Source organism: Anabrus simplex, chromosome 1 (assembly GCF_040414725.1).
Source record: "Anabrus simplex isolate iqAnaSimp1 chromosome 1, ASM4041472v1, whole genome shotgun sequence".
Taxonomy (NCBI): domain Eukaryota; kingdom Metazoa; phylum Arthropoda; class Insecta; order Orthoptera; family Tettigoniidae; genus Anabrus; species Anabrus simplex.
Window position 1 is genome coordinate 480,467,882 of NC_090265.1, and position 12,848 is coordinate 480,480,729.

The window sequence follows — 12,848 nt, forward strand, 5'->3', positions numbered from 1 at the left end:
TTATGGCTGGATGACCTTCCTGGTGCAAACCTCAGGGCGTGCAGCTGTGAACTTGTATCCAGGAGATAGTGGGTTCGAATCCCACTGTCCGCAGCCCTGAAGATGGTTGTCCGTGGTTTCCCATTTTCATACCAGGCAAATGCGGGGGCTGTACCTTAAGGCCACGGCCGCTTCCTTCCAACTCCTAGCCCTTTCCTATCCCATCGTCGCCATAAGACCTACCTGTGTTGGTGCAACGTAAAGCCACCAGCAAACAAAAAAAAAATATGCACTGAAACATGCGAAACTACCACATACAAAACTATTCAATATGTCTCATACCTTATTAACATACGACTTTGACTGGGGGGGAACACAGAAACATAAGAAAAAAAGTGATCTACAACTCGAATGAAACTACACACAGAAATGATGTTAACAGCCCACGAACCACACAATAACAAACTCATTCTTTCGTCCCAATCAACTAAGTTGCTTTTGCGCACTAGCCTCTCTTGCTTGTAGGATGACTGCCATCTCGAATCCCGAGCTGTAAAGCATACACACTGCTGTGTTGAGCCGGGAAACACGATACACATGAGATATAAAGCGTGAAATAATTATGTTTGAAAATGAGGTTGTGTAAATTACACAAGCACATAAGAATTTGTCCTTTATCCTAGGGGAAGAGTATTGGGCATACTGGAGGTCACATTGGTCAAAAATAGGAAGAAAGAAAAATAAATCAGAAAATCAGAAGAGTTGCAGTGTAGCTGGCTGATGCTCACCTACTTGTGTTGAAAGTATGAAGAAAGAAACGGAGGGAGCAGTAGTAGTGTTGTGATAGGCAGAACTTGTACTTTGTGGGAGGTTTTTTGTATGTCTTCTGGAATTCTTTTTCGCTACAGCTTTTTCAAACACATGTGGGGTCGCGGGTACGAACAGTATCGCACATGTGGATTTGGCCCTGTTTTCCAACCGAATGCCCTTCATGACACCAACCCCACATGGAGGGATGTAATCACTATTGCGTGTTTCTGTGGGGGTTGGTAGTGTGGCATGTTGTCTGAATATGATGAGGAGAGTGTTAGGATGGACACACACACCCAGTCCCCGAGCCAGAAGAATTAATAAAAAGTTATTCAAATCCCCAACCCGGCCAGAAATCGAACCCGGGACCCTCTGAACTGAAGGCCAATATGCTGACCATTCAGCCAATGAGCCGGGCTTGTATGTCTTCTGTAGTCTGTAGTGCGAAATATTCTTAAAAGCCTTGTATTTCTGCATTTTCATTTTTCACAACCCTTAAAACAATTTTTAATGAGTTTTGAAAAAGCAATAAAATGTAAAATTGACTTAAAATGCAAAAGTTATACCAAAATGCTATGTAAATGCATAAGCCACAATTTTTAAAAATAAATCTTTTTCTGGATTTCTTTCTTCTGCGAACTTCAGATGGAGTTTGTACAACATTGAAATGTTTATGATGGCTTAACCACCGTTCTTCAGAAATTGAAGTTGGAAACACACTATCATTATTTTCTGCAAGCTCACGTGTATCGTGTATCTAACAGTTCCAGGAAGACATGCTATGCCTTTTCCACACTGTGTGAAATGTAGTGAGATCACACTGCAGCTCATGTCACGACTGTTCGCATTGAGGAAATCGTTGCTCACCAGTCGCTTTCATTCCCTTCGTGTAGGTCAAGTCAAGAAGTGTGAAGATGGTACCGGCTGAAAATATACATAAAACAGCAGACAGAACATTATGAACACGAAAGTCTTTATACCAGTGATAATGAAGTTTTAATGTGTAAATTGAGTAATCAGAGCCTTGAACAACAGTGGACGATGTTTTAGACTAGCACAGTAATAGCTGTAGATAGATAGATAGATAGACATGATTTATTTTAACTGGCAAAGTTAGGGACACGTGTCCCTGTCTTACACTTAACCAGTGAAATACATAATTAACATAAAAATATATAACATACTGAATAAATGAAAAAAGAGAATGAAACAAATTACGACGGTACTATGCTATCCTGCTGTACATAAAAATAACTATTATAATACACAATATAAATTAACATTTTGCTTCCTGTGAAGAAATTAACATACAACAAAGAACAAATTACAATTTCAATAATAATAATAATAATAATAATAATAATAATAATAATAATATAGATAAACTTACTAATATTTACAATTAATTTGTCCAATTCCAGAAGTATATCACATTGACGAAATGTTCAGTTTTCATGTGTTTACTGTGGGTGAAAAACATTGCAAAATTGGGATAGGGATAAGGATAACTATGCAGGAAAACCACAGCTGAGTACTTTCTAACACTACTGATGAATAATAATAATAATAATAATAATAATAATAATAATAATAATAATAATAATAATAATAATAAGAAGAAGAAGAAGAAGAAGAAGAAGAAGAATGTCACACTACGAGCTCGTTTCATAGAGATATTTTGAACACACTTTTAAATCTTCCGTGGTTTGATATCCCTCTGACCTCCTGCAGAAGGAAGTTCCATTCACGGCTGGCCACAACAGTGAAGGAATTGTTGTAGGTTGAGGATTTATGCTTAGGAATAGCGAGCAATGTCGAGCTCAGCGCTCTGGTGTTTTTATCATGGTGTTCAGAAAGGCTACGAAATCGTTCATACAGGTAAGATGGGGATTGTAAGGTAAGGATTCGGTGCAATGAAGTCAGGGTATGCAGCTCGCGTCTCTCTTCAAGGCGTAGCCATCCGAGGTCGACGTAAAACTTCATATTACATATAAATCTTACACAGGCATTCTGTGCACGTTGTAGTTTATCTCGAAGCTCGGTTTTCACATCTTTGTAAACTACGTCACAATAATCGAATATTGGAAGAACGAGGGTTTCAACTAGTTTCTTCTTTAAATTGAAATTGTTTAATGTGTGCAACGTAGCAAAAACTCATCTACTCACAGATATTATCTGATCCGTCCACGAGAGGTGCTGGTCAATGGTTACTCCAAGATTTTTTACGCTCTTGCAAAAGGGCAAAACTTGATTTTGAAGTTGTACGTCGGGGATGGGCATGCGGAAATTGTCGGAAATAAGTCTTGGGTGGGCAATTACTATAGTTTGGGACTTTTTTGGGTTCAAAATAAGTCCATGCTGGTAAGACCATTTACTTATGGCCTCTAGATCCATGTTAATTTTCTCGATTGCTGTCAAAACGTCTGTTGGTTTTGCATGGATGTACAATTGTACGTCGTCAGCATAGATGTGACGTTTACAATGTGTCAGCTGTTTAGCTAGGTCGTTGATATAGAAGAAAATAGCAAAGGAGCAAGGGTTGACTCTTGTGGGACACCTCTTTTTACATATTGCCACGAAGAAAATGCACCTTGATTGGCGACACGTTGTTGACATTCGTGTAAATAAGCTCTCAACCATCTCAGAGTACTGTAGGAGAACCCTAGGTGATAAAGTTTGGATAGGAGCAACTCATGGTCTACAGAGTCAAATGCTTTGCTGAAGTCCAATAATACTAGGATAGTCAGTTTTTGCTCATCAATAGCCTGTCTTATATCGTCAGTCACGCTTAGTAAGGCAGTACATGTACTGTGATTGCATCGGAAACCTGACTGGTGTGGGTCTAATATGTCGTGGTCGTTGAGATAGTTGATTTGATTATGCACTATGTGTTCGAGTCCCTTGGCTACTATTGACAGTATATTTATAGGTCTGTAGTCACTGTTTAGTCTAGGAGATTTTATCTTCGGTAAAGGATGCACCAGGGCCATTTTCCAGACAGTTGGAAATACACTATTTTGAAGGGAGAAATTGTATATGAATGTCAATACTGGAATAATAGTGTCGATAATTTTCTTTAGCATTATGATACATATATTGTCCACCCCTGTGGATTTAGTTTTGATTCGCATGATAGCCGCTTTCACTTGAAGGGGTGGGACATAACTAAAATAAAATTTGTCTCTGCCTACGGGTGGTGTGTGGTAATTTGCACACAAAAAATTTCTTTAGCTTCTTCGTTTAATTGTACATGGGAGGATACAAAGTGATTATTCAATTCATCAAGAGAAACTTCCAAATCGTCTACCTTGTCCGGTTTATTTAGTCCAAAATGGAGGATTGACTTCCATAAAGTAGCGGGTCTTACGTCGTACCGTAGTCGAGCGTTTCTTACTGTCTGAGTCGTTTTATTACGTAGTCGTTTGTAATAGATAAAGTTTTCCTCTGTCGGGTAATGTTTATATTTCCTATGAGCTGCATCCCGCTTAGCCATCATTGCTCTAATATCATCATTTAGCCACGGGGAGAGTCTTTTACAGACGCATGCTGTTCGTATAGGGGCATGTTTGTCAAAAATTTGTAGTATCATGTTATTGAAAGTGGTGACCATGTCGTCAATATTAGTTTTATGAGTTATCTCCTGCCACGGCATCGAAAAAGCGTCTTCCAATAATTTTTCGTTGTTAATACGGCTATAGTCTCGGTAAGTCACGTGCTTAGGTTTATGTTTAGGGCATTGCAGTGCGTAACACATAAAGATGATGTCATGGGCTGACAGTCCGGGAGCAGATGTCTGGCCGTGATGTAATACTCTGTCAGGGTTGTCCGTTACTATTAGGTCCAGTAGTGTGTGTGAAGTTTTAGTCTGGTGAGTGGGAGAAAGTGGGAGGACCGCCATGCTGCATGCCTGAAATGTATTCAATAGATGGGTGGCTTTGGAAGAATCTGGATCTAGAAGATTTGTATTAAAATCTCCGATCATTATAAAATGTTCGTACATAGGTAACAGTCTGTTAATATCAGTCTCTAAGTCATTCAGGCGGCGAGCTTTAGGCGGTTTGTATAATACACCTACCAAGCATTTAACAGTATCGACCTGTATCTCTATGAACATGTACTCAGGTTTACGCTCATACTGTTGAGGCGACTGACAGATAATTTGAGGTTTCAAGCGCGACGAGACAAAAGCACAGACCCCACCTCCCCCTTTGCCAAGTCTGTCATTCCTCAGAAGGCAGTAGCCAGGTAATTCAAGATTCTAAGCTTGATGTTTGACTTTCAACCAACTTTCACTGCATAAGATGATATCAAAGGACAGTGGAATGAAAATCGCTTTTAGTTCATCTATACGAGTTTGAGAAACTAAACTCTGGGCATTAAGGTGACATATGTGAAGTGCGCTTTTATGTCTATTTAGAGCTGACTGGGGAATTTGTGTTGTAGCTTCAAGGGGTGGGGTTCGGGTCAATGGACTAGCAGGTAGACAGGTTGAAGGGCTGGGCGGGGAAGGGGAAGTGTGACAAGGAAAAGTATTGCAATGGTCAGAGGGATTACTGCTGTTAGTGGTATGCATTGCCAATTGCTAAAATGAAAACTAACTAGAAGTAGAACACAGCATGCGAATACAACCAATGAATAATCAGCACTTTACGTATTTTAGATAGCTAAATTGTCTATAATAATAATAATAATAATAATAATAATAATAATAATAATAATAATAATAATAATAACAACGTGCAACAGCAGATCACGCGTACAGAATAACTCGAGTAGGAGCTTATTATACGTTGTGTAGATGTTAGATCTATGTAGACGTAAATACGAGGGCCTGATTTAAATTTTAACCAGTTAGGAAAGTGATTAAAGAGTAAGTCAATCGACAGATGGTAGGATAAGAAGACAGATAAGCTAATCGATATTAAGATCAATTAATACGGTAAATGGATGGACAGATAGACAGACGATAGATAGATAAATAGATACATAGATAGATTTTCTTAAACTAAATAAAAAGATAGCTTCTCGGCTGAGACTTACGGTAAAGGATGGGAAGTAGACTCACACTGTCAAGTGATAAAGCAGCACTGCAACAGAACCTTATGCCATAGGAAGTTCCTTTAACTGGCAAACTCATAATTTCATCCCGTCCGCCTTCTTGATTATGATGTCTCCTGAATCAGTCCAAGTGTTTGTAAGTCCAAAACGCTGGATAGCCGTCTTCAAGATGGACATTCTGACAGCCGTAAGATCTTCACGGATTGTTGTAGATTATCCTTTCAGTTTCCTTTTCTTCGTGAAAACGTCCTGCCGTGAGCAATAAGACACAAATTTCACTAGGATAGGTCGTGTTTTTCCTGGAGATAGAGGTCCTACTCTCTGACACCTATCGATGTCATTAAGTCTCACATCTGCACCTACTGTTTTGCACACGTTGAGCACTAGTTCATCGCAGTTTTCGTTCAAACTTTCAGGAATGCCGAAAATTCTTACATTATTTCTCCTGCTATATTGCTCCAATGAATCACACTTAGTGTCCATATCCTCATTCAGTTTGCGGATTTCCGCCTCCTTCTTATCAAGTTTATCAGTTAACTCTGACAACGCTTCGATATTAAATTTTTAACTTTTTTCAAGTTCCTTTATGACCACTTCTGTTATGCGGGATGAGATGGCCTGCACAATTTTTTCAAGGAAGCTGTCCGAGTTAATGAAGTTGTCCAGCGCGCACTTCACGAGGCGGTCTACGTTGGCAGCACTGGTAATGGCTGGGCTTCCAACTCCGTTGTTTCGGTGACCCATTTTCTTTACAATGCGAATTTGGAAGAAAAAGAAGATCAATACCAACAAAACGTGTGTGTATTGATTGGTAAATACAAATGTTGCACTTCCGCAAATTTTTGTCACTTTCACTGCTGTATAACACCTTCAAATCACTTGATTACTGTGGAGCCTCACTCACTCACGTCCATCACCAAGCATACGTTGAGAGAGACATGTTGGTGCAAAATAATGTTTTTATAATTAATGAGAAGAGAAGCAATATGGAGTAAAGCAGCAAGCCACCGTGCAAATGATGCAAAAGGAAAAGTGCAACATTGGAAAAAAATGTTTTTGTTGAAGACACAGTGAAGATGTTTTTGGAGGCAAATGTAGCTATTCATAAAGCGGACCACCCAGCTTTACAGGAGTTGTTGTCAAAGTACCTTATTTTAAGGTTGTATACCGCATATTTAATTTTACCTGATTCTTAAAAACGAAGAGAGCCATGATTTTAATGAGATCATCTCCACTTTATAGAAGATGTCTGATATGTCCGAAAACTAAATTGAATTTAGTTAAAATGACAAAAAACCACATTAAGTGCCCAATATTAATCATTGTTGTACGGTACAGATCTTGTGCTTAAATCGTTTTAGCTGGATTTATTTCAATTGTACATTCAGGTACATGACAGGATCAGGAGATTTGCCAAAGACAACTACACTGCGTCATTAATATGTACAACTGATATGAATGGACCATTATTGGACATTATGGGCCGATTGCAGAAACGGTATTTAGACAATGTCTACGATTAAACAATGCCTAAATATGGCTGCCGCATTGCAGAGACGTTATTTATCACTTAGACACTGTCTAAAACCGATGTTCAACCGGTCATGTTTAAACACTGCGGACCGGGCGAGTTGGCCGTGCGCGTTGAGACGCACGGCTGTGAGCTTGCATCCGGAAGATAGTAGGTTCGAATCCCACTATCGGCAGCCCTGAAGATGGTTTTCCGTGGTTTCTCATTTTCACACCAGGCAAATGCTGGGGATGTACCTTAATTAAGGCCACGGCCGTTTCCTTCCAACTCCTAGGCCTTTCCTATCCCATCGTCGCCATAAGACCATCTGTGTCGGTGCGACATAAAGCCCCTAGCAAAAAAAAAAAAAACACCGCGGAGAGCACCGTTTAACCTCAAATGAGAGGAGTGAATCGCAATCAGAGGTAACGTATAATTAAATATGTAATATGTATTATGATGAGACGATTCCGGAAGAAAGGTTAGTCCAACGGCTGCTCTGTGGGTCCCCCACTGCTAAATCGCAGCATTTCGTTTGACATGCACTGGGAGATAAATCTTAAAATAAGGTTTCGCTTTTCGAGAGACTTGTTTCTTGAGACTGACAAAGTGACAGTCCAGTAACTGTCAACTTGAATACAATTTTTGGCGGGAGTATTTGCTACTACCACCAAGATCTGCAGCGACGGTGGCTCCAGGCAGGCTCACGCCTAGACCCTTCTGCGCTCACCGCCGCGACCCCCCTACTCGTCAGGGCTTCACAGGGCGGGCAGCCAAAGCAAAACCGCGCACCCCTCATTGCCGAGCTGACTGCAGAGTATAGGCAAGACGCTTCAGCGCCATCCATTTTCAGGGCTAGTTGCTTCGGCAGGCGAGTTGTTAGTGGATTCCGACTTCCATGGCCACCGTCCTGCTGTCTTAAGCAACCAACGCCTTACATGGTTTCCCACGAGCATCTATCCGGGCGCCTTAACCCTGCGTTTGGTTCATCCCACAGCGCCAGTTCTGCTTACCAAAAGTGGCCCACTTGGCACTCCGATCCAAGAAATAAATCTCTCGCGGCTTAAACGATATATTTTTATTATATACATGGGGTAATTTCCATGGAATTATAGGTCACTTTGACTACATACATATCACAGAATTCTGTGTCCCGGTCGTCAGAGGGCTGTCACATACATCAACCAGGAGGGATTCACTTATATTTACTGCCAAGTAAACACATATAGGATAATAATGAAAACTAACAAGGAGGTTGTGTGGGGTTTATATTTATATAATCATATAAGTTTTCAGCAACTATCAGATAGGAAAAGGATAGTGGTGGTGACTACCGTTCAAAGAGGACCGGGGAAGAAGAGCCATGGCCATAATAACAGCCCTAGTATTTGCCTGGTGTAAAAATAGGGAAACTACGGTAAACAATTTTCACAGCTGCCGATGATGCGTTTCAAACCTACGATCTCCAGAATGCAAGCTACATCTACAGGATGAAGTGAAATTTGCGCACTCGGGCATCGCAGCGCGACTCCTTACATGCCAGCAATAAAAAAGTCTCTCACAAACTTTCATCCTACGAGTATATCCGCAGAAGGACGTTGACGAGTGGCAATCTGGCAACACTGTAACCACATGTAGGGAAACTATCTCTATCAGCACATATTAGTCGTGCTGTACAGTTGGTGCAGTGGATAGAGTTTTGGGTTAGCATGCAGGAGGTCGAGGGTTCGATCCTGGGTTGAGGCATATGTTTTTTATTTTGTAAATATAGTCCAGATGGTATGGTATCTGCCACCATAATCGTCAACAGCGATTGCAGCGGATCCTCTAGAAACCTTGAAATGGACGAACAATCGTTTTCATTAGTCAGCTTTGAAAGATGCCCTTTCCACGTCGTGGGCATGAATTTATTCGCACTACTTAATCTACTAGGTGCGAAACCTCATTTCTGTGTACCTCCTCCAGTGGTCCCATAGATTAGTACCAACTATTATTCTTGCCTCGTTCAGGTCCATTACATTTCGTTTGGGCCTTACGTTACCAGCAGGCCTAGCAGCGTGGCTTTGCGAATAATGTCCAAACTCTGTTACAATTTGTATGTTATCACCATGGTCCCACTAAGTATGCCTTTCAACATTGCGTCTGGTAACCGCATGCTGTTTAGTACGTATCTCATTACACTGTTATTATTATTATTATTATTATTATTATTATTTCGATGGCATTGTGGAAACATCACCTCTATTACTGTTAGGGAAACAGTGCAATTCCAAACCGACCATTTCACAAGTGGCGGTGTCGGGGTGAACCATGCAGAACAATATCTGTCAAGAGGGGTAATGCGCGTTAGGTGGAACAGCGTGCAGGACTGAAGGAGTGTTTATTACGTAGTGTATGCACTGTCCACCAGACAAGGACTAGTGGCAAGCTGAATAACGCGGTCGTGACAGACTCCAATATACATGCGTTCACGTATCGAATGTCCTTCTAAACCAGTGTGGCAGACGTATGCCATACACAAGCGATGAATATGTGCATATGCTTTTGGTCCTTGGAACATCTGATAACCGAGCTGGTGTTGCTGCTCGTGAATATTCTGCTAGATATCCTCGGCAACGCCATCCAGATAAAAATGAGTTTCGTCGTCTGGAGCTGCGCCTTCGGGAGTCAGGTTCTTTCCTTCCACCATCGCTGACAGAGGTCGTCCACGGACTCGCCGTACTCCAGCTACTGAGGAAGCTATTCTGGAGGTCATACACCAAGAATCTCAGCGAAGTACACATAGCGTAGCAAGGCAGCTGCGTGTCTCGCAACGCACGGTCATGGGCTGCACCCCTATCATTATTCTTTCACGCTACACCTGCAAATTGCAGATCGCCATCAGCAGGTGCAATTCTGTGAATGGTTCCAACAAAAACAGGAAGCCAATGATGACTTCGTGAACACCACACTATGGTCGGATGAAGCAGCATACACTCATGAGGATGTCTTCAATATGCACAATGGCCACCATTGGTGTGAGATTAACCCGCACGTCACCCGCGACTGTGGATAAAAAGTTCGCTTTGGTACCAACGTCTGGGCCAAAATATTCAGCGACAGGTGTTTGGGCCCCTACATGTTGCCTCACCGGTTGACTGCATGAAGGTATCGAGCATTACTCTCGAACTATCTGCCTGATGTGCTGGAAGATGTTCCACTATATGTTCGGTATATAGTGGAACCACTTTCATGGTTCCAACATGAAGGCGCACCTCCACACTCTGGAATTAATGTGCGACAGTATTAATTGGACAGAACATTTGCAGGGAAATAGCTCGGACGTGGTGGTCCAGTTGTATGGCCACCGCGTTTACCTGACCTAAATCCCCTGGATTTCTTCCTGTGGGGACAACTAAAGGAGCACGTGTAATCTACTCCGCCGACAAATGTGGAAGAATTGGTAGCGCCTGTTCATGCTGCTCTTGTTACTGTGGACGCAGCTATGCTGCGAAGGAAGGGTCCAGAGCTGTATGATCCGGCGGGTTGCGCAATGTTTGGACGTGCAGGGAGGTAGCTTTGAACATTTGTTGTTCTGAGGACAACTTATTCCTCTGTGAAGGTCATGCGGTCATTAATATGGACAGTATTATTGCTAATGTGCTACATCTGAGCGCTCAAACATTACATGTAGTATGTAAATGAAAAGTAGATGTGTTATTGTACTATGCTATCATCTTTAGCATCTACAAAGTGATACTGTATTGTTTTTGTAGTTATTCTGTCCTAAGACAAGTCATTTGTTTTAACTGTCTATTTCTTATTTGTCTAACCGCGTATCTGTTGTGTTCAGCGTTACAAAATGTTGTAAATGTAGGATACATGTGACCTAAGATACGGTGACTTACTGTATTACATTATGTAATGTCCGATGGAAATTAGGAAATTAAAAAATGCGTCTCAACCCAGTATCGAACTCTCGACCTCCTGCATGCTAACCCAAAACGCCATCCACTGCACCAACTGTACAGCACGACAAATATGTGCTGACAGAGGTAGTTACCATACATGTGGTTAGAGTGTTGCCAGATTGCCACTCTTCAATGTCCTTTTTCTGCCGGATATATTCGCAGGACAAACTTTTGTGAGAGAAATTTTTTATTGCTGGCATGTGAGGAGTCGCGCTGTGACGCCCGAGTGCACGAATTTTGCTTCAGCCTGTATATGGCCCATACAACACACTCGGTTACACATTACTATTGCTTCATCTTCCCTTCGTCGAAGCTACCGTATTTATGAGTAGATTACACTCACTGTAACAATCCTATAACATAAGCTGCACTTACTCGTACGGTGGCGTGTCGCTTTAGTGTTGATAATATGAGATTTAATTTCCACCGAAAGCGATACTCTTATCTGTGGGCAAGTCATGCTCAGCCATATTTGAGTAATGTGTAGGAAGACAAACAGCTGACTGGCGTTCAGCGCGCGCACCAACGAATTTCATTGGTTGCGACAAGCAAAGAGTTCCATGAAAGATACCAAAATTGAAACTTTAAGCAATGTCTAGTTAAACATCTGAACATTGTTTATGCAATGGAAGATCGTGCTCGACTTACACGTTGTTTAGGTAGACAATGTCTAAGGCTTAAAACTAGTCATCGTTTCTGCAATCGGCCCTATAAATTTTGCAGCCAACTCATTCCTGGTTGCCAGCATTTCGCCCCAGTGTGCTAAGTTAGGCTCATCGACATTGCGTGCATTCCACCATCCTTGCAACACGTTACGTCACTGGATGAAGAAAAATGTGCCGAAGCAGAAAAGTCAGAAGCTATTGAAATGGGTGGGGGGAATGTGGAATTTGACATTAACTTCATTTCTTTTCTGTTCAGTCTTAACGGGGGGGGGGGAATATGACATACCTGTAAAAACAGTATTTTTGGAATATTTTGGAGGAGGGTTCTGGGGTTATTTTTGGCTGCATCATGATACGTCTGGAACTATACCAAGTTTTGTCATTTACACTGTGCAGCCCCTACACCTAGCAATAGAAGGCGGCACACAACAATTACAAATATAAAACTTGTTCGAGCCAGAGAAAGCTAAAACACTTGATGTATCATACATGATACATAGGATTGCTAGGGGATACAGTACAAATAAGCTGCAGAATATGCCAGCACCTATCAGTAATAATAATAATAATAATAATAATAATAATAATAATAATAATAATAATAATGGTGTGTTGCCTCTGCAGAGGCCTGGTGCAGGTATTTTGAATAGACGCCCTATAGATGATCCACACCTCTGAGAATGGGGCCCTATGTGAGAAGAATTCTAATGCTGTAGACTGACACACAAACACCCAGCCAATGAATCTAAAGAATTAACCAATTAAAGTTAAAATCCCCGTTCCGGTCAGGAATCGAACCCGAGGCACCTTGAACTGAAGGCCAGCACGCGAACCATTTAACCACAGAGCCAGACTGCATCTACCAATTAAATGAAA

The 12,848-nt window shown here is 41.4% G+C and overlaps 1 protein-coding gene across 4 annotated transcripts in view; it reads right to left on the reverse strand.

Moving 5' to 3' along the window:
• The window catches only part of LOC136856975 (probable ATP-dependent RNA helicase DDX17), a 162,051-nt gene that overhangs the window by 24,414 nt on the left and 124,789 nt on the right, over nt 1-12,848 (reverse strand). The gene's annotated exons all lie outside the window — the stretch shown is intronic.